The sequence below is a fragment of the Corvus kubaryi genome, unplaced genomic scaffold (assembly GCF_017639235.1).
Source record: "Corvus kubaryi isolate FWS band 111438036 unplaced genomic scaffold, C.kubaryi_AGA036_p1.0 split1-131, whole genome shotgun sequence".
NCBI classification, from domain to species: Eukaryota; Metazoa; Chordata; class Aves; order Passeriformes; family Corvidae; genus Corvus; species Corvus kubaryi.
The window spans coordinates 4063286-4083629 of NW_024582073.1; the positions used below are offsets into that span (position 1 = coordinate 4063286).

A 20344-nucleotide genomic window follows, 5' to 3' on the forward strand; every position below is an offset into this window, starting at 1 on the left:
CAAGTGCTCCAAAGCAACATGCAGCCAGCAGAGAATATTGAAGCTAGTAAAAGAAACCAAGAGAGAGTGGCAGAGAATGAAACCGGGCAGAAACCACTGGAGCCAGGAAGTTTCTGATGCGTGGTTAATGATACAAAAGATGGAATGCATTATTTAGAGAAACATGTCCCACAGGAACTACTCAGGAGGTGACAGAGAGTTCTCAAACAACGTAGTTGGAATCTTGTTTCTCATGTGTCCCTTAAATGCTGGAGGTCCAAATGGCAAAACTTTCAAGTTGGCATAAAAAAACCTGTCAATATATGGCATTTGCAATGTAGTCATCTAATCTGCTTCTTCAAACAAGCTCTACTAAGTATGACCAGCAAGGCTGCCTGAAGCCCACTGAGTGAGCTTTGAGAAATACTTTTTTTGTTTCCTTGAAAGTGGACAGGTGCCCCACTTCCAGATGAACAGTCCCAACAGCACAGGTCTCAGCAAAAGTGAAAACATAAAGGGTTGAAGGGAGCAGCATCTCCCTGGAGACGTGCATCTCTGCCCTGGAGCAAGCACAGATTGCAGAGTGCATACTAGCGCTCCCCATGACACGCTCTTCTGAAGGCAGACAGGGAATACCATTTGCCAGGGTTTTCAACACAACTCTTCTTTGGAGTGCTGACTTTGTGCAAGCAAAGGCAAAATGATAATTTTTTAAATGTCTTTACCAGAAGTCTCAGTTGGAATGAAGCATGTCTTGCATTAATCAACATCCTTCCATCAAAGTAAAACCAAGTAAGTATTGCTTCTTATCTTATTAAGCCACAAACGCGGTTTAATATTGCTCTATTATTGTCTTATCCATGAGCAGCTAAATTTCCGCCAGGTTGGTTCAACTAACTGACTCATGTTGCCATGATTCTGACATTTCAAAAAAAATCTGTTACACAACCAGAGCAGAAATAAAAACACTTGAGCAGCTGAAAGACCAGAGCTGAATAAGGAGTGCTACAAAACATTGAGGAACAGATTTAGGAATAATGAGGTCACCTCACACCTCAACACACATGAAGTTATTCCATTCACTCAAATAACTTCACGTTTGGTAGTAGTCACAGCACAAAATACCACACCATTTTAAAGAGACAGAAGCATTTTCAGTGCTTTGGCTAATTACAAAATAATTAACACAAAACAATACCATCATGCATTCCCCTTCCAGGTTTCTCCTGGCTTGACAGATGAAAAGAGAACTAAGAAGGATGAAAAGTGTTCCCTCCCTCCCCGCCTCCTCCAAGTGAGACACTCCTAATCTGGGCACGTGTGGTTGCAGCTCCAGAGCATCAAGCAATCGTGGCATTTAGGGTGCTTCAGAAGCATCTTGTGCCTTCTCAAGCACTCAGGTGTTGCTGTGGCGGCAGCACGACAGATCTCCTTCTCATCAGGTGTTTTGGCTTTTCACCCTTTCTTATTCCAGATATCTGCAGTTTGTTCTTTATTTAGCAAGGGAGAGACATACTATTAGCTTCCCTCCGAACTGTCAAGTCACACAAGGTAAAATTCAGAGCCACAAGGTCTGGCAGTGGTGGTGTTAAGGGTTTCCTGGCTGTGCAGAGGAGGTGAGGACCAGTGGAAGGCAGGAAGGCATGGAGACCCATGTTCAAGTGACCAAAGATGAACGAACAACCAAGAAAGTGAGGGATCCACTCGAGATTAAAGCAGTTTGACTATTCATCGGATTGGTGATATTTGTGCAGCCAAGAGCTGGGTTGTTCGTGTTTTGGAATTTTTTAAAAAGCAAACCCAGAGACTATGGGGTTTTTTTAATATAGAGAGGAGTGCAGCAGTCTATATCTAATAAAAGAAAGTTCTAGACGTCAAAATTGTTCAAAAAGCATGACTACCCTACTGAGATGAAGCATGATAGTGATATCCCTAAAAGGGAGTTGGTATCTGAGCAAATACAGATTGGAATCACTGACTCATCCTGGGCCTTTAAGGCAAATGGATGAAGGCCTGACAGAAGGAAGAGAGGGGGGAGGAAAATAAGGAGGCATCAGGAATTTAAACAGTATTAGCTGCATGTGAATCCTAAATAAAGATTAAAATCACTGCCTAGTGGGTTTTGGGATTTCTGAAGTCACGGTCATGAAATTAGCAGAAAACTGGCAGTTTAAGATGCATGATGACTTTTATGAGGACAACTTTCTGCAGTATTTTAACTTCTACGAGCTACCATTGCTTAGTTCTTCCAAGCTTCTTAAAACATAAGGAGAAATTGGCATAGTTCTTCCAAGCTTCCTAAAAACATAAGGAGAAACTGGCATTTAGTGGAAGCATCTAAAAATCACCAGCCCTATTTCATAATTAACTCAACTATCTATTTTAGTAGAAACAAAAAGTCTTTATCAAATTTCTACTGTTTATACGGACTGCTGACTCCAACACAGTCAAGCACTCCTAAGGAAGGCGAGTAGCCCAGGTCTTTTCTGTTGCACTCATGTGATAAACATCTTTGGTAGAATGACCTGGGATGATCATGTTCATCTAGCTTTTAGTTAGTTGATACAGATTACAAATCTTCAAAGCCAAAGAAAGTGCTGTTAACTTCTGCTTCTGTAACTAGTTCTCAACACAGGTCAGATTTCTTTACAGATTAAGAGGCATTTCAGTCTTCTTAGGAAATGTTTCATGCTTTTTAGAATTACGGTTTCTGTAAGAAAGTTCAGTATCTCTTCAGTCATACATATTCTTACAGTCCCTCAGCAGACTGAACTGTAGGCTTTTCCCTTTACAACTTCATAAAGACATCACAAAGGCTATATAAATTTCCCTTATGCACTTAATATGAATTATAAGTAATTAAGCTATTGAGGATGAGGGTTACCTGTCATTTTCATGTGAAAATTCTTTCAAAATTGTATTATCAGGCCTGTTAACTCTTAAGTTGCTGGGCCAGTTCCAATGGAAAAGTCCAAGTATCCATGAGGGCAGCCTATTGAATCATTCCAGCAGAAGTAAAATATATAGTTGGTATTATTTTCACTAATAATGTCTGAAACTAAGACACCAACTGAAGAATTCATGCAATTTCCTGAACTGAAATCCAAAAGAGTTGTTTTGTTCATGATCTAGTTTTCCATAATTCCTTCCTATCTTTCTATCACTGGGGATCTCCTTATTGCAGCTTTCTTTTTTATACCTTAGCAGAGGAATTCCAATAAGTTTGGGAATAGAAAAGAGTACATATTAAATCCTTAAAGATAGTTTTATCTTTCAGTACTAAACTTCAATTCTTGAAGTGAGGCTACAGAAGAATCAAATGAGTAGGGTTTGGGAATAGAAAACATTGCATATTAAATCCTTAAAGGTAGTTTTGTCTTTCAGTACTGAACGCTAATTTTTGAAGTGAGGCTGCAGAAGAATGAAATTAGTAGGGTTGTCTAGGAGTCTCTGAGTGTTTTCTATGACAAAATGTGTCCAGACAAAGTTTAGATTCAGTATCAGGAAAAGTTTCTAAACAGAGCATATTAAACAACTGGACACATACATGAAGTGCAGATACATTCACCCTAACAAGGTACTCAGGAATACAATGAAATTAACAGTTCTACACTTAAAAGAGGAAGACAAGATAAACTGAATACCATATTGCTTCTTGGAGACAGTTTCTAGGACTCTCTCGTTCAAATACCAGAATGAAGCTGATCGTTGCTACAGCTTGAAATAATGGGAAAGAAAAGAAGAAAGGGAAGTAAGGAAGAAAACACTAAATCAATCCCTGCTGTAAATGCCCGTAACTTACAATTCCTACAAAAACACTTGGGTCTTGCTATCCCAAGTGTTCAGATATGCTCCGATTGTATAAGACACTGGCTGACCCACTTGCAGTGAGAAGGAACTGCAAGACCAGTCTGGTCAGATCTACATTTTTCAGATGTAAGCAGATTCATACATAAGCAGATCCCTTGCAGTAATTTGTGAGGAAGGAAGATGTTTCCTCTGTAAATAAACTAAAAATGTGTTCTGTCTCTTTATTTTACAAGTAAAAACCCAGTTTATTTTAACAGTACCTGAATCATCAGTACCCAGTAGCTCAGACTGAACAATTTGGTTAGCTTCGCTTTCAGCTGCAGCCATGTTTTTTTGTGGGTGTTTTTGGTTTGGGTTCGTTTTTTGTTTTTTTCAAATGTTACTGGAACAAGAAATATAGCACAACACATTTATATAACCATTAAGATTTTGAAATCAAACACAAGGTAAATTCTCCCTCATCTTTAAATCATGCACGAAAGTGTCTTACATTTTAGGCTGTTTTGGAGCCATGCAGTAGAAACATTTTAAGGATACAATAGTCATTACATTACTTTAGAGGTCTAAATACTTAATATGTGAAATATTACTTTTACTTAATATGTGAAAATTATAGCTGTGCTTCATAAAAAGTACCAGTAATCAAACCTCCAAGGAATCACAGAATTCTGTAATAAGAAAGTCACATTGTACAGGACATGTTTTTCTTCTTACTGTCTGCATTCCTTCCTCTGATCACTAATGGAAACTAATAACATTATATATTTATTTAACAGATATTTTAAATTATAAATAGTATTCCTATTTAACACAATAGACAAATAGTACCATACATGAAGACTATATTAGATAGCTTAATAGTATTAAACAGTATTGTAGTATAAGCACTGTATTAGCTATCTGAATGCTGCAGAAGCACAAGGATTTACAAGAGATTATTTTTTTCAGATTACATTACCATGTTTTTCATACTCTAAATTTCACCGAAGAATAGACAACTACACTAGTAGGCTCAATAAAATATACTTTTACTACCTATGTTACGTAGGAGCATTATAATGTCACAATGTATCATCTAGATCTGGAAATACTGCAGCCATTAATAATTACAGCATTTGTCCTTCTGTACAATATAGTCAGATTAAAATAACAGTTTAGAAGTCCTTGAAAAGCTTTTCTAGGGAAATTTGCCTATGAGTTATAGATCTTTTATACTCTTGCTTCATCCGCAGAACCATTCTTTGCTTTTGGGAAGAAATCTCGCTATTAGACAACAATATATGCAATACAGAAACTAAGTAAGACACAAACTAGCACTATATGATGTTGTTTTAACCTGAGTTTTATCAACAAAAATTAGTCACCTCGGTAGGATCCTGCGGTGGGATAAATTATCCAATAATGACAGGAGAGTTTGGCTGCCCTTCTGACCTAATGATAAAGATGATGGAGCTGAAGAAGGACCTTGTCTTGAAGACACCTCTGTCTGCTCTCAGTTCACAACATTACAGATCTCCAAGAAGCTTTTTAAAAGCTGCCTAAGTCTCTGAGCTGCATTTCAGCTGAGAGATTCATTAGGATGGAGTGGAGGAAGGTCACAGGGAGTTTTAAGTCTTTGAATACAGACCAGATAGTCAGACCACTGCCATAACAGCATTTAACGTGACATTTCCTAATTAGCTCTCATAAATACTTGGGTTTCTTTTCTGTGTAGAATTTCCTGAAGAACTTTACTTCTCTCCATCCTAGTCAGCTGCTAAAGTCCAGGGTTATAGTGAGTTTTCAGCTCAAGAAAGCACTAAATCATTATCAAAATTAAGATTGTGAGTGTCTTTTCCTGACTTTTCTAAGATTATTTAGCCACTGTCAGATGCCTAAGGCAGGACATCATAAACACATATATCACATTAGCAAAGTCAAATCAGGATTTGTTTCAATTTTTCCTGTCCTAATCCTACAAACCTGAATTCCTAAGTACCCTTAAGATGCAAATTTGAGCTTTGAAACTATAATGTGGGAGCAGCAATGAAAAAAATATAACCACAGGGAATCCTTTAATTGACCCAGTTCTAAAAGTAGTAGAGGAAGCATAAATCACCTTTTGCCCTCAGATAATTTCTCCTACAGTACTCTTCATTGATATTCTCTCAGTATTCAGCACAGAAGAAATTAAAACAATGTAGTCTACAGAATTACTAAACCTGAATCAATTCTCGTCAGCAAGTTCACAGAAATAACAACCAAAACAGAAACTAATCCTAATTTTGCAAACATGGTTCCTGGCCTTGTGAACATATTGGCTTGTCCAAAGAAATTCAGAACACGTTGAAAAAACTCAAGAATCATCAAGTTTCACAGTTTGGACCCCATTTTAAGATATAAACTGCTCCAAAATACTTCTGGTGAGCATGGAAATCTTGTTTAAAATTGGTCAATCTAATTAGGAAAAAGTAATTTCAATTCCAATTATAACTTGGTGACTAAAAGAAAGAAACAGATTTAATCAGAATCAAGCTATACTATTGCAATCAAACTACTTCACAAGAATTAGCTCTGCCTTAGAACATATTATACTCATTTTCCTAAAGCTCTTATTCTGTATTAAGCACAAAATGTTCAAAAACATACAGGCATTTAGAGGCTGAATATAAATACTGCTCTGATTTTAACATAAATATGCCATCCATCTTTATCCAAAGGAAGTAAAAGCAGAAAAACCTATTGCAAAATTATCAAGACAAGTTCTTGCACACTGGGCAGCTTCCTTGAGGAGCAGAAACAGTTCTATTATATTTTGGGAGGATAAAGCAACATGAAAAATGTGACATGACAGCTTTTTTTGTTCATCATTGTTTTATTTAGAGTTGTCATACCATTATTTCAAAAGGAGTTGATCAACTATAACCCTGCTCTTCAGCATGACAGTATTACCTTTCAGAGGAAATTTCTGTAGAAGGAGCTTGAGCCTTTTGCTTCACTCTCTCCAGGCTCTCTGGAAGATCCCAAAATTGTCAGGTGTAGCTTCCATATTATAACAGATCTACTTACTGCCCTTCCACTTTCCTGCCAGTAATAGTTAAAAAAAGTCAAATCTCAGAACCTCCAAAACCTTACTGGTTGCCAGCTTGGTAAATATTAGGCATGGATCTCACAATTCTTATCAAGAGAAGGACTAAGTGCCTAGACTCAGAAGCTGCTAACCTCCAATTCCCTATGTGATGGCCACAGAGAGAAATACCCCAAACAGGAGATTTCCCAAGTGGTATACGAAACAAGTACTGGATGTTTACAGTATAGGTTTCAGATCATCAAAATCTTGAATATTTTCACTGTGATTATTCCCTATGACAATCAGCAGATGGATGTAACCACCCTAGTTTTCAACTCCTGCTGCAATGTTCTGCAGACAGTGTGATATGCTGAACTTACTAATTAATTGCACATGAGAAAATACTTCCCATGGTGTTCACTTTCCATGTGAGCATCATTTCAGACTGCTGTGACTCACAGGCCATCTTCTTGGTTGTTCTTCTCAGGTCATGGAGGCAACAAAGGCATTGATTCTTTCAAAGTACAACACTGGGGCAGGCCACAGGCAGACAGGTGTGTCTATGGTAAGCACAGGTGAGTTTTTTAGAGGAGCTTTCCATGTGGTGTAAGGATGCAGCTATCCAGCTGATCTCCAATACCCCAGAGGCCCCAGTCCTGCACGGCCAGAGGCACCAGATGAACAAACCATGGACTGAATAAGCAACTTTCTCTGGTGTGTGGGGTCACTCTCTTACTGGGCTAGAATGAAGATGTGACACTGTTCTTCACAAAAACAAGTGAAGGCTGAATTGCAGAAGAGCATGAAGTCAGAGTCCATTTACAGTGAAAGACTTCCTGGCTGGTTTTCTGATTTTAGATTTGAGGAGACAACCAATTTGTTCACATTAATATGTAGAGGGTTCACAAATCAAGGGACTTTTCATGTCAAGGCTTATCACTAAAATTCATTGCAAGAATAACACAAGAGAAGTATAAAAATCTAGAAAATTAGTGATGAATAAATGCTACAACGTAACATTGACTAAACCAAGGTCTCCGTCTGCTTGGCAGGACCTCTTCTTCATTAAAATAGGAAATAGATTATTTGCATAGCTAGTTACTGAACAGCAACTCATTTCAGAAAATCTTTGTTGTTTGTACTTCATCTGAAGTGACTGAAAGGACACAATCAATTGTATCAATAGTCATCAGGTGTTGTAAGAAAGAATTCTGAATGGGGCAAATATAAAGACCAGGAGAAGCAAAATCAGGAGAACAAGAAATTGCAGAATAAAGGGGGGAAAGCTTTGGATGATACAAATGAAATAAAAAAACTTTAATAGAATATAGAAGAACATGGATTACCTGCTCTCCCACTTTTTTGAAGAATGAAAAAAAAAAAAGCTTTAAAGGAAAATGACTTAAAGGAAAACTGAAGTCTCTGGAGAAGCTGGGTAGGATCACCAGTAAATGTGAGTCAGAAGCTATAAGCATTTTAGCTTAGAAAATGTGAAATGATAGAATGAACTAGAAAAAAAATTGTCTGCATTAGAAAAAAACCAAGCTATTAGACTTCAATAAACTTGTTCAAAAATTGACTAACACTACATTCACAAATGATTTAAAGAGAATCTCATGGATTAAGCAAAATCTCTACTAACAGTGCAAATTATTCCTAAAAAGGTTTGGATTTTTTTCTGCAGTAAAAAGCATAATATTCTAACAACAGGATATGTGGGTGGGTTATGAAAGAACAGTGGGTACACTGTCAGAAAAACAACCTAGCTTTAATTCCCTTGGAAGAAATATTATATGCAAATTCTATACAGAAATATAGATCTTGCATATTTTATTTATGAAATTTGTATTAGTCAATCTGGAGATGATATTGTACCTGACCACCCTCACAGACTGTTCTTTGAACATCTGTATTTTAAGCCAATGGGTACTGTATCTTTCTTGGCAAAATATAAAATGTGCTATTTGAAAAATAGCTTGCAAAAATTAAGTCTATTCAAAGGAAACAGAAGATATTTCAGAATCTGTAATCTTTACATACAAATGGCATGGATATATGAGGTTAGAGAGAGCAGGCAGGAAGCATCTTGCACTCACAGAGCATTTTCCATCGGTGGTGGCACACTTCTTACTTTTCTGATTTGAAGAAATAAGAACATGTCCTGCCCATAATACATTAACAGACACCATCTCACAAACAGGCATTTCACAAACACGTTTGTACCTTCAGGTGAGGTGTAGTAGGTTTTTATGGTAGAAAAATGTCAAAATTACTATGACTATCTCAAGAAAACAGAACCTTTGTTTCTTAGCAGCAAGCCAATGTATTTCAGACTATCATTTCAGAAGAGTTGTCAAAGATATCTGCTTGTCATTTATTCTCTTGCCACGTAACACACCAGCCAAACATACATTTTGGCAAGACAGTCACAAGTCAGGACTTTTAGGTAACCAAGAGTCTTTTCAATTTACCAGGTGATATGGGTTAGACAGTACAGATTCTCTAAAACCACAAAAAAAACTTCAAACAGCAGAATCACATTGCTTTGTGCAAAAGCAAAGACAGCATTTCTACATTAGACAGACTCCAAACCAAAATTTATAGATACGTGGTGTAGAGTAGGGCATTCACAAATGTGGTGAACACATCTGTCCTGAAACCACATGACAGAATGGTTGCTATAGAAAGGAATTATTAGCTATCGTTCAGAATTTCAACATTCTCCCCAGAACAAAGGAAGAAAAACGGGGGGAAAGAAAATCTGAATGGAAAAAGTCCTCCACTGCTGTCACTCCACTTTCAGAGGAAACATGCAGAGACAGTATGTTTTAACTGTTTTCAGCTTCTTCCAATACTTTTTAGAATTGAAGAATCTAAGGAAGTAGAGTTGTAAATATTTTACAAATAACCTGTCAATCCAAAACCCAGCAGAAAGGGGAAATAGTGCAGATCTGTTCTGATAAAAGCACAAATGGCAGAACTACTCCTTAGCACTAATTCCCAGCAGCAGCATTCTACAAACACTCTGTGTATGTCTTGGTAAAATGAGAATTGCATGTAGACTGGAGACTACATAAAACTTTGCATGGCTAAGAATAACTTCAGTGCGTGACATGAAAGATAACATTTTCTGGTTTTTGCACTGTTATTTTTTCCAAAATACACAAAAAAGCTACAAAACAAATAGTTTTAAGCTCAGGAACACATGCATTACATTCTTTCTTTTATACAAAAAGAATCCTTTTTTCTAAATTAGAATATGTAGGTTAAATAAATATTTTAGTGTCCAATTATTAACTAAATTTTTACTTTTCCCTTCATCAGAATGAACTGTTAAATGAAGACACCGCTTCCAGTGTTAAAGGATCAGCAAAAAACCCCTTTCTTACCTTTTGTTTAGGGTGGGGTGTGGTATTTTCTACTTTCATGCAGTCTTTGTACTCTCTCTGAAATGGGTGGTTTTCTTCAATATAAGTGATCAGAAGTCAGGATACGCTGCTAGGGACCAGTGGTTAACATTCTCCTCCCAGACTGCCTAGGTATAAGTGGAAAAGAAAGAACTTTAGTTCAACTTTTCTAGGCTAATCTAAGAGTGTAGGTTTTTTGTTTTCACTCTTTTGAAGGGTGCTTATAAGCTGAGTAACTCCTGCCTGCCACATCTCTTGTAGATGGTTTGGGATGCTTATTGTGTAAAGAAAAAAAAAAAAAAAAAAGAAAGAAAGAAAAAAAAGGTATTGCAACCTGAGAAACTTTTCATTCGCTTTGGATTTCCCTCTGAGACTTTCATACAAAATGGTCTTTCTTTCCTCTTTCTAACTAGTGAAATGGCAACAATTTTTTATTTTTCCTTCCAGTCACATCCTGCAGTTCTAAATCAATTATATCTCAAGAAAAATACGTGACTGGTTTTACTGTAGTTTGGCTGAAATAAAAATGCTGTATGCAACTCTAGTTTCTCAAAATGAAAAACTGGTAAGTTCTAAAAGCTAAAATGGGAGCTTATCATTTCTTTGGTTTTCCTTCTACTAGAGTATGGAGAAATAAGTTTTAACTATTTTTATGGCAAAAATAACTAAATACCTTTTTGAAATTAAAAATAGATCTACTGCAAAAAACTTAAATTAAAGTAATATATTTGAATACACTGCAAAAACAGAAAAAATTTAAACAGGTGAAAGCAACCTGCAAAATTGCAGCTACTTTTTTAACAGATTTTTTTTCTTCTGGTTTCACTAGTTTCAAGTTTTACTTTGAAAAATTTAACTGTAATTTTGTGATTTTGACCTTGTATGATTCAAAATTTTCCTCAAAAGTTTTTGCCTCTTTTCAGGGGATTGTCACGCTTCCTTTTACATACAACTAGCAGGATCAGACAGGGATTTTGTAGCAACTATCCTTTTCCTAGATTCTATCAGTTATTAAATAGCATTTACTATATTAATTCATCCTTATATCCTTAGGCAGCCACAAATAAGAGTATTTTGTTGTACCAGTATAATTAGTGTATAGGCTAAATCATGCCCCATTTGACAAGACAAGGATAAGTGTATATTTGGTTCTTGGTAATCAAATTTAACTGTCTGCAAGCATTAAATTATTACTTCTGCTGAAGTTCAAGGACTAAATGTTGGTGGGTGGTCTCAGGCTACCAGGGCAGATGATCTAGAAGCATACTTTTGCTAGCAAAAGCACCAGAACAAAGCAGTCTGTTTAAGCTGAGAAATGGGAAATTAGCCCTCAGTTGACTCTGCACCACTCATAATATTCAGAATGCCTTGAAGGTGTGAATGAGAGATGAAAAGGCAATATGAAAACATCCTGAGTTTGTCAGGCCAATTCTGAAATAAAAAGGTACTCCTAATGCATATGAGAAAATCAGAAGGTCTAGAACTAGTGCTTGTGTGTAATTGGGAACTCCAGATGTTAGAAATCTCATATACGCACACCAACCTCTAATCTAATTTTCACATGCAGACTCAGCACTACTCTCTTGTTTCTGGGCATGAGATGCAGCACTGACAGTGGCATGTGCAATGGTCTGAGCATGGAAAGTTTGTGGCCTGCATCAGGTAAATGTTGTTCTAGCAAAACAGGTAGGAATGTATTTCCTTTGTCACCAGAAAGCCCCCCCCAATAATCAACTGCCAGTAGATCTCTTTTAGTTCGTAGCTTTAAATCCTGCATAAATCCAAAAATCCTGTCACAGCCTCTCTGACACCCCTGCCCTGCAGACATCATGCTGTTAACTGGCAGAGCAGAGAACATCTCTCAGTGTGCTAATTTCACGTTACCCTGCCCTTTCTGCACCTGAGTGACTTATGGCAATGGCTATGGCATTGCAGAAACCAGGAGCTCAGTACGCCTGCAATAAGGAGCCTGCTGTAACTGAGAGACTTCAGGCCTGTCACCTTGCCTGCGCCCCAAGGGAACCAGCAAATCTACCAGCCCACTATGGAGAGTCAGTTTTCATTCTTCTGGGTAAGGTTTGGACGCACGGGAGCAATGAGACAACTTCTGAACTAGTTTATTGTTCTCGAAAACTGGAATTCAAAGCACTTTGAACTCCTGGGTGTAAAACAGACCTTCATTGTTCAAGGTGCAAGAAAAAGAAATTTAAAGCACAGCCAGTGTAAACTGCTAAGCTCAAGATGTGTACAAGGAGATGCCCTGGCAGTAATAAACAAAGAGAAAAGGTCTTCCTTCTATTTACTAACACTATTTTTATTGTCAGGGGAAGACATGAAGACAGATGGATAGGGAAACATTTCAATGAAGAGGAAATTCCTGCAGACAGGCCAGCATGGAATATTTGGATCCTGAAAGATTATTTCAGGAAACTATTCTATTACTGTCCTTTTCCAATGCAACCGTAAAATTCAATGCAGAATTAGAAATATGTATTTCCAGCATAGAAAGCTAAGCAGATGCACTTTCTGCGTACACTTAGGGAAAATTACTATATCCCACAGTAATAAATAGCTGACAGAAGCAATGATGGCAGACCCATGCAATTCTGACCAGAATACAAATCAGGAAATAAAAAGTAGCCTCCGATTCTGTTTGAGACCACAGACCTCTCCATTGTGCATTTTATCTTCACAATCTATCCTTTACCTCAACACGTAATAATAGTACAAAACTTTAGAACAGAGAAAGGCCGTTATGAATCAGGTCCCTGAAAATACCTACTGTAATGCTAGAGTTACAAGTGGTAAATTGATCAAGTGGTCTATTTTCAGCATCTCAGACAATACTTGTTCTTGTACATGGTCCACATGGTTCTTATTTTGCCACACAACACAAGACTAGTAGGCAATTAAGCATGGCAAACCATCAAGTATTTGTACACTAAAGGACCCCACCGTATCTTTTCTCCCTGTTTGTTAGGTCCCCATTCTTCTAAAAACGTTTCAACTTCTCAGGATAACTGAGTAACACACCAAAAGGAAATACAGTCAGCATATCACAGGTAAATATAACCAACATTACTCACAGAGTATCACAGAATATTTTTTTTTAATGCAAAGAAAACTTTTGATTTAAAGAAAAAATTATCATCAGACAGAGAAAACCAACACTGACACTCCTGAAAAAAGCAGAAGAGTGTAGAGATGCCTGCCTGTTAAAATACTGAAAACTGTGACTCAGTGTTTCATATCATGAGTAAGAAGAAGAGCCCTCTATGACTTAAATGGTTTCTTTAGAACCTGGCAGATCCCTCTGCACTAGAAACAGGATTAGTACATTTTAAAATTTGATCCTCAAATTAATTTTAGTAACACCTATAATTTAATGCATTCAGTACACATATAAAAATATGTGGAATATCAGTTAAAATCTACATCTTTTCAGACTACTTGCTGGTAAAAGCTTACAGTGAGTAGTTAGCTATGAATCCTAAAACCATATGGTTTATGGTTTGGATCGGAAAGGAACTAAAGATCATCTAGTTCCAACCCCCTGCCGTGGACTGGGACACCTTCCACTAGACCAGGTTGCTCCAAGCCCCATCCAACCTGGACGCAAACACTCCCAGGGATGGGGCATCCACAGCTTCTCTGGGCAACTTGTTCCTGTACCTCACCACCTTCACAGTGAAGACTTTCTTTCTGATATCCAATCTAAACCTACCCTACCCATTCCCCCTTGTCCTGTCGCTACACACCCTTGCAAAAAGTCCCTCTCTGTCTCTCCTGTAGGCCCCCTTCAGTACTGGAAGGTGCTCTAAAGTCTCCCTGGAGCCTTCCCCTTTCCAGGCTTAACAGCCCCAACTCCCTCAGCCTGTCCTCATAGGAGTGGTGCTCCTATTAAGTAAGAAAAGGAGTACAATTCAGTAAAACACTTTCAGCATTGTCAGGCTTAGGAAAGAAGTTAGTACTACAAGCTGTTTTACAGCAAGTTGTAGTATCTTATGATATCAAGATTTAGTTTTAAATTAAACCCAAAACCAGAAGAACATTCATGCACTTCTTTGGTGGCCACTAAAACCCTAATTTCCCTGTACCAGATACTGAGCTTTTTCTGTGTTACACATGGTAAAAATCCATTACTTTGGATTGTTGTCTTTGATAATGCATCATGAGTATCCACAGCTGCTCAAAGCTGAGAAAATAAACAAACTCCAGAGTTCATATTAGATTGGATTAACATTTTATCATGGTGCCAAACTCAGGTTTGACTCTCCAGTCCCTTCAGTAGCACAGTTCCCAAACACACATGTGTACACACACACACACACACACAGAGAACTTTAAAATGGCAGAGTATGTTTACTTAACAACCTAACATTATTACTTCCTTCCCAAAATCAGAGTTTTGGACTGTTCAAGGGGAATGAATCCCCTCACTGCAAACACCAAGACTCATTAAGAGTAAAAAATATGCCAGCAGTTATGATCTGGTCTGCCCTTTCCTAGGTTTCTGCAAGTTACACATTTCTTAACCAAAACATATATAGGAGTCAAAAGAGGCTACCAGGACACCACCAGGTGTACCTCTCCTATCCATCCCTCCAAATACAGTGAACAAATTTTATTTTTACTCTACATGCAGAAAAAAGTTCCCAAACATGGTGGGCAAAATGTGTGCTCACTTCTCAGCCAAAATAAACCCTTATATTCTTTCATGAGAGATAAGTAAGAAGCTAAACATTCAGAACTAGTAATTAAAAGAACTGCAAATAACAGAAAATATAAAAATCATGTTTAATAAAAAAAATCTCAAAAAGGAGCACATGAACTCTGGGATAAAAGAATATTTGGTAACTTAGCTTACCTATTAACACTGACATGTATTGTGTCCTGGAACTCCAGCGTATCAAAAAATGTCATTTAATTCATACAGCTGCATGATGGAAAAACAAGCAATAAAAATGTACTGCTCCAAATTTTCAATAGAGGTAGGAGTGGTAGAGGTGGGAGTGGAAAATTCTCCCAGATCTCCTTACACTCTTATTTTCAGCCATGCATTGCAAGGAATCCTCTTCTGAGGTGCAAACCCAAGAAAGAAAATTAAGAAGAAAAAAAATGACCAAAAACCTCTTATGCCTTTTTGCTTGCTTGCTTTTAGCTATGCAGATTTACCAGTTAACCAACCTAAAGCTAATGTTTGGGTGGCTTCAGCTAACGCATCAGCTTTAGATACCATATGTCTGGCCAACACAACCCCTGAGAAACCATTTTCCACCTGCTTGGTTGGTGCGCCAGTGTATGCTTGGCCAATTCCGATAGAAATTGATGAAGCTACTCTTGAAGCTATCTGAGCTGACTATCAGCATTATTCTGCAAGCCTGTGTGTCTGAACAATACATGCAAGGGCAACAAGGTAGAGATCTGTAAAGGATGCAAAGAAGACTTCACTCTTCCCAGTAATATCCAGTGACAGCACAAAGGGCAATGGGCAGAAAATGAGGCATGGGTGGTCCCTCTGAACATCAGGAAACACTTTTTAAGTGTCAGAGTGACCAAGCACTGACACAGGGTGCCCAGAGAAGTTGTGCAATCTCCATCCTTTGGAGATATTCAAAACCCAAAGGGACAGAGTCCTGGACAACAAGCTCTAGGTGACCCTGCTTGAGCACGTGGGTTGGACCAGGTGGCCTCCAGAGGTGCCTCCCAAACTCAGACAAATCTGTGATTTTGTGAAAATGGAAGGGAAGAAACCAGGAAGGTAATTCCCATGATTAGGAAACAAATAATTGAAAATGTTCCTATTTTTTTTTCAAAGTACAACCCTATTTATCACAAGCCAAAAAACAACATGAGTAAATAGGATAAAACAGGATTAACAGACCTACAGAATAATTGCTGTTGACATCATAATTTCCCTGGATCATGATGACACCATTAAAAAGTCATCCTCCAGTCAAGGTTAGAGAGATAAAATCCAAATTCTAGCAAAAGACTGAGTAAAAAAGAAGTTTTGATCTCCCAAAATACAGGGTAGGAATAGTCTTATGAGAAAAACCTGTCAGATCTTAATATGAAAAATGTAGATTTTGTGGGGCTGAACATCCCCTGTGTGCCCTGTTCACCTCTGCTCTCCCTCTCTTCTCTCCAGCACAGCCAGGGGCAGGGAAGGTTAATTACATTTGCACAGGTCAGCCTCTAAGCTGCATCAAAAGACACTGGGAGACATCCTGGTGGGTAAATGAGACTGTTTGACCTGCATGAGATTACTGCTGATAAGGCATGGAAAAGGGAAAACTCTCTTGGGCTTAGGGGAGCTTCACGGCACTGCAGTAGGAAGACGGGTGCACCTTTGCAATGGCTAATGCACCACAGTCCTGCAGCATGGCCAGGGCATGCTGTAGCTTTACCTTCACTGATGCTGAAAAACAGCTAAATCAAATTAAAACTGGAGCTTTCCCTGTGTTGTAGGGTGTTAGAGAGAACTTCTCTATCAGACCATCCCATGCTTGGATGACCTCAACTTGTCCCTAGCCATGGGGAGCTTGCACAAGTGTGAATAGAAGTACGCTTTATTGCAGTGTTAGTAATACTTACACTGGCAGAATTTAAGTGTGAACTGACAAGGAATAAACGGAAACCCAGCCTCTCCCTGTGCCTTGGTTTCTTTTCCACACACTTTATATGCAGCACTGCCTTAAGAAGATGTAGGTTTTCATATTTAAAAACAATAAACACAATATATCATGTTCTTTCTCAAGTATCACAAACATCTTCAATTAGAAAGGCTCCTAAGACACTCTGAAAGACAAAAAAATCAAATATTACCATGTCTTTATTTCACTGACAATATCTATGATTTTCCCTCTCTCTTTATTTTGCCAAGTATAATATGTAATGCTTATGAAAAAAAACTTGCCTCTTTCAGTATCTTAAATGATAATACAGGTCACCAACCATGGCAAGATTAATTTGCGATGACAAAATCTTCCAGTTACTTTCTGTCCACTAAATGTGCAATTCAAGACACTGTTCTATGGTTATGTGTCATTCCTGACTATAAAACCACACTATTTCCAAACATGGCTAGAAAAATTATTTGCAATATTATGTGATCAGTTTCCACTCCCTTTACTTGATCTAAATTGAATTCTGTGCTACAGACTGACTTAAATGAGGCTCTAAACTTGTTCGTGGAATAGGATCCTGCTCTACCATAGTAAAAGTTTAAAAAAAAAAACCCAAAAAACTCCAAAAAACCTCAGTCAAATGAACTTGAAAGAAAAAGTAAAAGGGAAAGAAAAAGCCTAAGAAACTCCTGTTTGAGGAATGTCATATCACAAAGCGCACAGGCAGCACACACCTCGTGGTGTAATGAAGCCTAACCCTAGTGTGCATCCAAGAACAGAGAGAAAAGGTCCTAGTACCAGGTCCTCAGTCTATGGAGAAATCACTAACAGCCTGTTTCAGCCACTCGCTCATGCAGATATAAACTTGCCAGCTGCCTTAGAAGCTCTCTGAAGAAAGGCACTATATAATCATAAATCATTAATGAACTGAGTGACCTCACCTTTGGGTAACTAGAGAAGTTTAAACCCAGCATGCTGTATAGGTAGAAAGTCTTCTAGTCAGCAGTGCCACGCACCAGTGGGCAGTAAACACAGGAGTGTCCATCCCGATGTCATTGCAGATTCCTTTTGATAGGCTTTGTGTTTTTATCTCAACCACTACAGGTCATGGGTGGCAAAAAGCAGAAGCTCCTGAGGACAAATGAGGTCACAGTTCAATAATTAAGAGCGGAAACCCTGCCTGATCTCTTTGTTTCATCCAAGGCTTGCCTGAAGTGAAGCATTTAACAGATGTAAAATCCATCTTGCTAACTTTAAGAACACAAAAACAGTCAGTGTGTCTAAGCTAATAAATGCTGCAAAGCTGTTAATACAGACCACCAAGGTCCAACCTGTGCCATGCAGCACCATCCTGGGGAAGATGGGGACCAAACGTACAAACAGAAACTCTGCTTAAGTAGCACCCAGCTCTCCCAGCCTCACCAGGTGACGGACACTACCCCCCACACGATGCTGTGGGAGGAGTCCAGATTGTTGGGGTTCTGTCTTTCCAGCCCAGCTTCCTCACCTTTCAACACCTATGACTGCAGCAGCTCCAGCCAAACACTCCCTGGCCCCTTCACATGGTGGTAGCATTGAAGACATTCACAGGAGGCAAAAGGCTGCCAGCAAAAGCCAGGATAAAGGACATCTGCTGGCATGAAGTCAGACAAAGAAAATGCCTCTTGCACAGGGGTAAAACTGCTGCTACACGAAATATAGATCACAGATCCAAAGCACCAGATCCAAATCCTGTGAGATCAAGGTTACGGCATTTGACAGAGACTTTTGCAATGCCTAGAAAAAAATTCAGTTATTCTAAACCTTGCCAATAACTACAGGTATCTTAATGGCATCATCAGGACAGCAGTCCTTTAAAGAGAATTTAAGTGAGACAGGATGGTGACGGCAAGATCTCCCAATAAGGTTGTTCAACATAAAAACATCACCACTGAGGGGAAAAAAAACCAAAGGCAAAGATTTCTGTGGGGGAAAAAAAATGAGGTTTGTCCTCTGGCAGAGCAGCAGAGATGTTGTGTCTGTTACAGATAGCCAAATGAACCCATGCTGGACAATTCTTTGGGGCCAGCAGTTCTGTGATTGATATGCTACACTTTTTCCTCTCTGTAGAGAGAAATTACAGAGGGAGCATTTCACTGGTGCCTTCATCATGCTAACAAGGCAAGAGAACTCAACTGAGTGTCATTCCAGCTGCACGCAAAGATTTCACCTGACAAAAAGCTACCTTTACTGTACACGTAATAACTTGTTTTCCAGCTAGCTATACAAGCAACTGAAGTATCATATTTTTCCAGCTTGTTCCAGCTAGTTTTTCAGTCTGTCCTAATATGACAATTTGCCTCTGAAACTGTGGTTGATGGCTACTGGCAGCCCAGTATCTCATCCCAACAGATGTTTCAGTTGTTGTCATGTAAAGTTCACATCTACCTCTCACATACTGATGCATCATTGCTCAGGTTGCAGCAAATGGCAGAGAAAGGTCTGTGCTTCTCTCCTCTCTTGTACTCCTGTTATCTGGAAATCAAGAAGTGAGATTGCACAGACACTTGGCACTCTTTCTATGCAAGAAATCTATATGCAAAAAGCTATGTTGTCTGGATGAGATTAATATCACTAAGTGGTAAATCAATAGTTTCATTCCTGAAAAGCTTGTAACCTTCTATATTTTCTCCCTCACGCATAAAAAGAGAGAAGGTAGAAAATGAAGTGCTGAGGACCAATAGTTTCCCTAACTGTTTCTGGTTATCCTAAGGATATAAAATATGAGGTGTCCTACTTTCAAGAGATGGGAAGGGATAAGGAAAGGAAATAATTTGCTGTAATGAAGCTTGACCATCTTCTATGAAATATAAAGATACATCATTTTTTGCTTAGGACTTTCAGTGTTTGTTGTGTTCATTTAATAAAGCACTGCATGTAGTGAAAGACAGAAATTGCATGGGTGTTTGTAAAAAAACAGTTCTGTAAAACTACAATAAAATCAAAAGACTCAAAGGAAGTAAAAAAAAAAAACTTAAATCATGACTCTCTAGTTTACCCTCCTCTTGAAATGGCCCACACCAAATACCATAGAAAAATACTTCTTTCAATTCCATGACACTTACATGAATAAAATATATAACTTTTCCAGAAAGCACATTAATATCTCTCCACTTGACAATGAGAACTGGCCCTTATCAGCAACAAAGTTCCTAAACCTTTTACTAGTGGTGATAAGTAATACCCACCATAAAATATATATGCATGAAAAATACATATATTCACCCACTCAGGCATATACACACAACCATTCTTCAGGTTTTTACAATACATTAAAGAACGCTTCAAACATCAAAGAATTTTTTACTTGCATTTCACAATGTGATCTTACCAGAAAATAAATAAGAAGTCTCCAGCTTTAGTCAGCAGAAATAAATAAAACAGTCAATAGTGCAAGAGACCTTTTACACAGCTTGAAACTAATTAATATC

At 38.2% G+C, this 20344-nt stretch overlaps 1 protein-coding gene across 4 annotated transcripts in view; it reads right to left on the reverse strand.

Annotated features, from left to right (window-relative positions):
* Positions 1-20344, reverse strand: part of CRACD (capping protein inhibiting regulator of actin dynamics) — a 108552-nt gene that overhangs the window by 58921 nt on the left and 29287 nt on the right. For all 4 annotated transcript variants that reach the window (XM_042053798.1, XM_042053797.1, XM_042053796.1 and 1 more), the window contains exon 2: positions 10228-10373. The gene's annotated coding sequence lies outside the window, so the exon portion shown is untranslated. The remainder of the gene's footprint in view (positions 1-10227; positions 10374-20344) is intronic.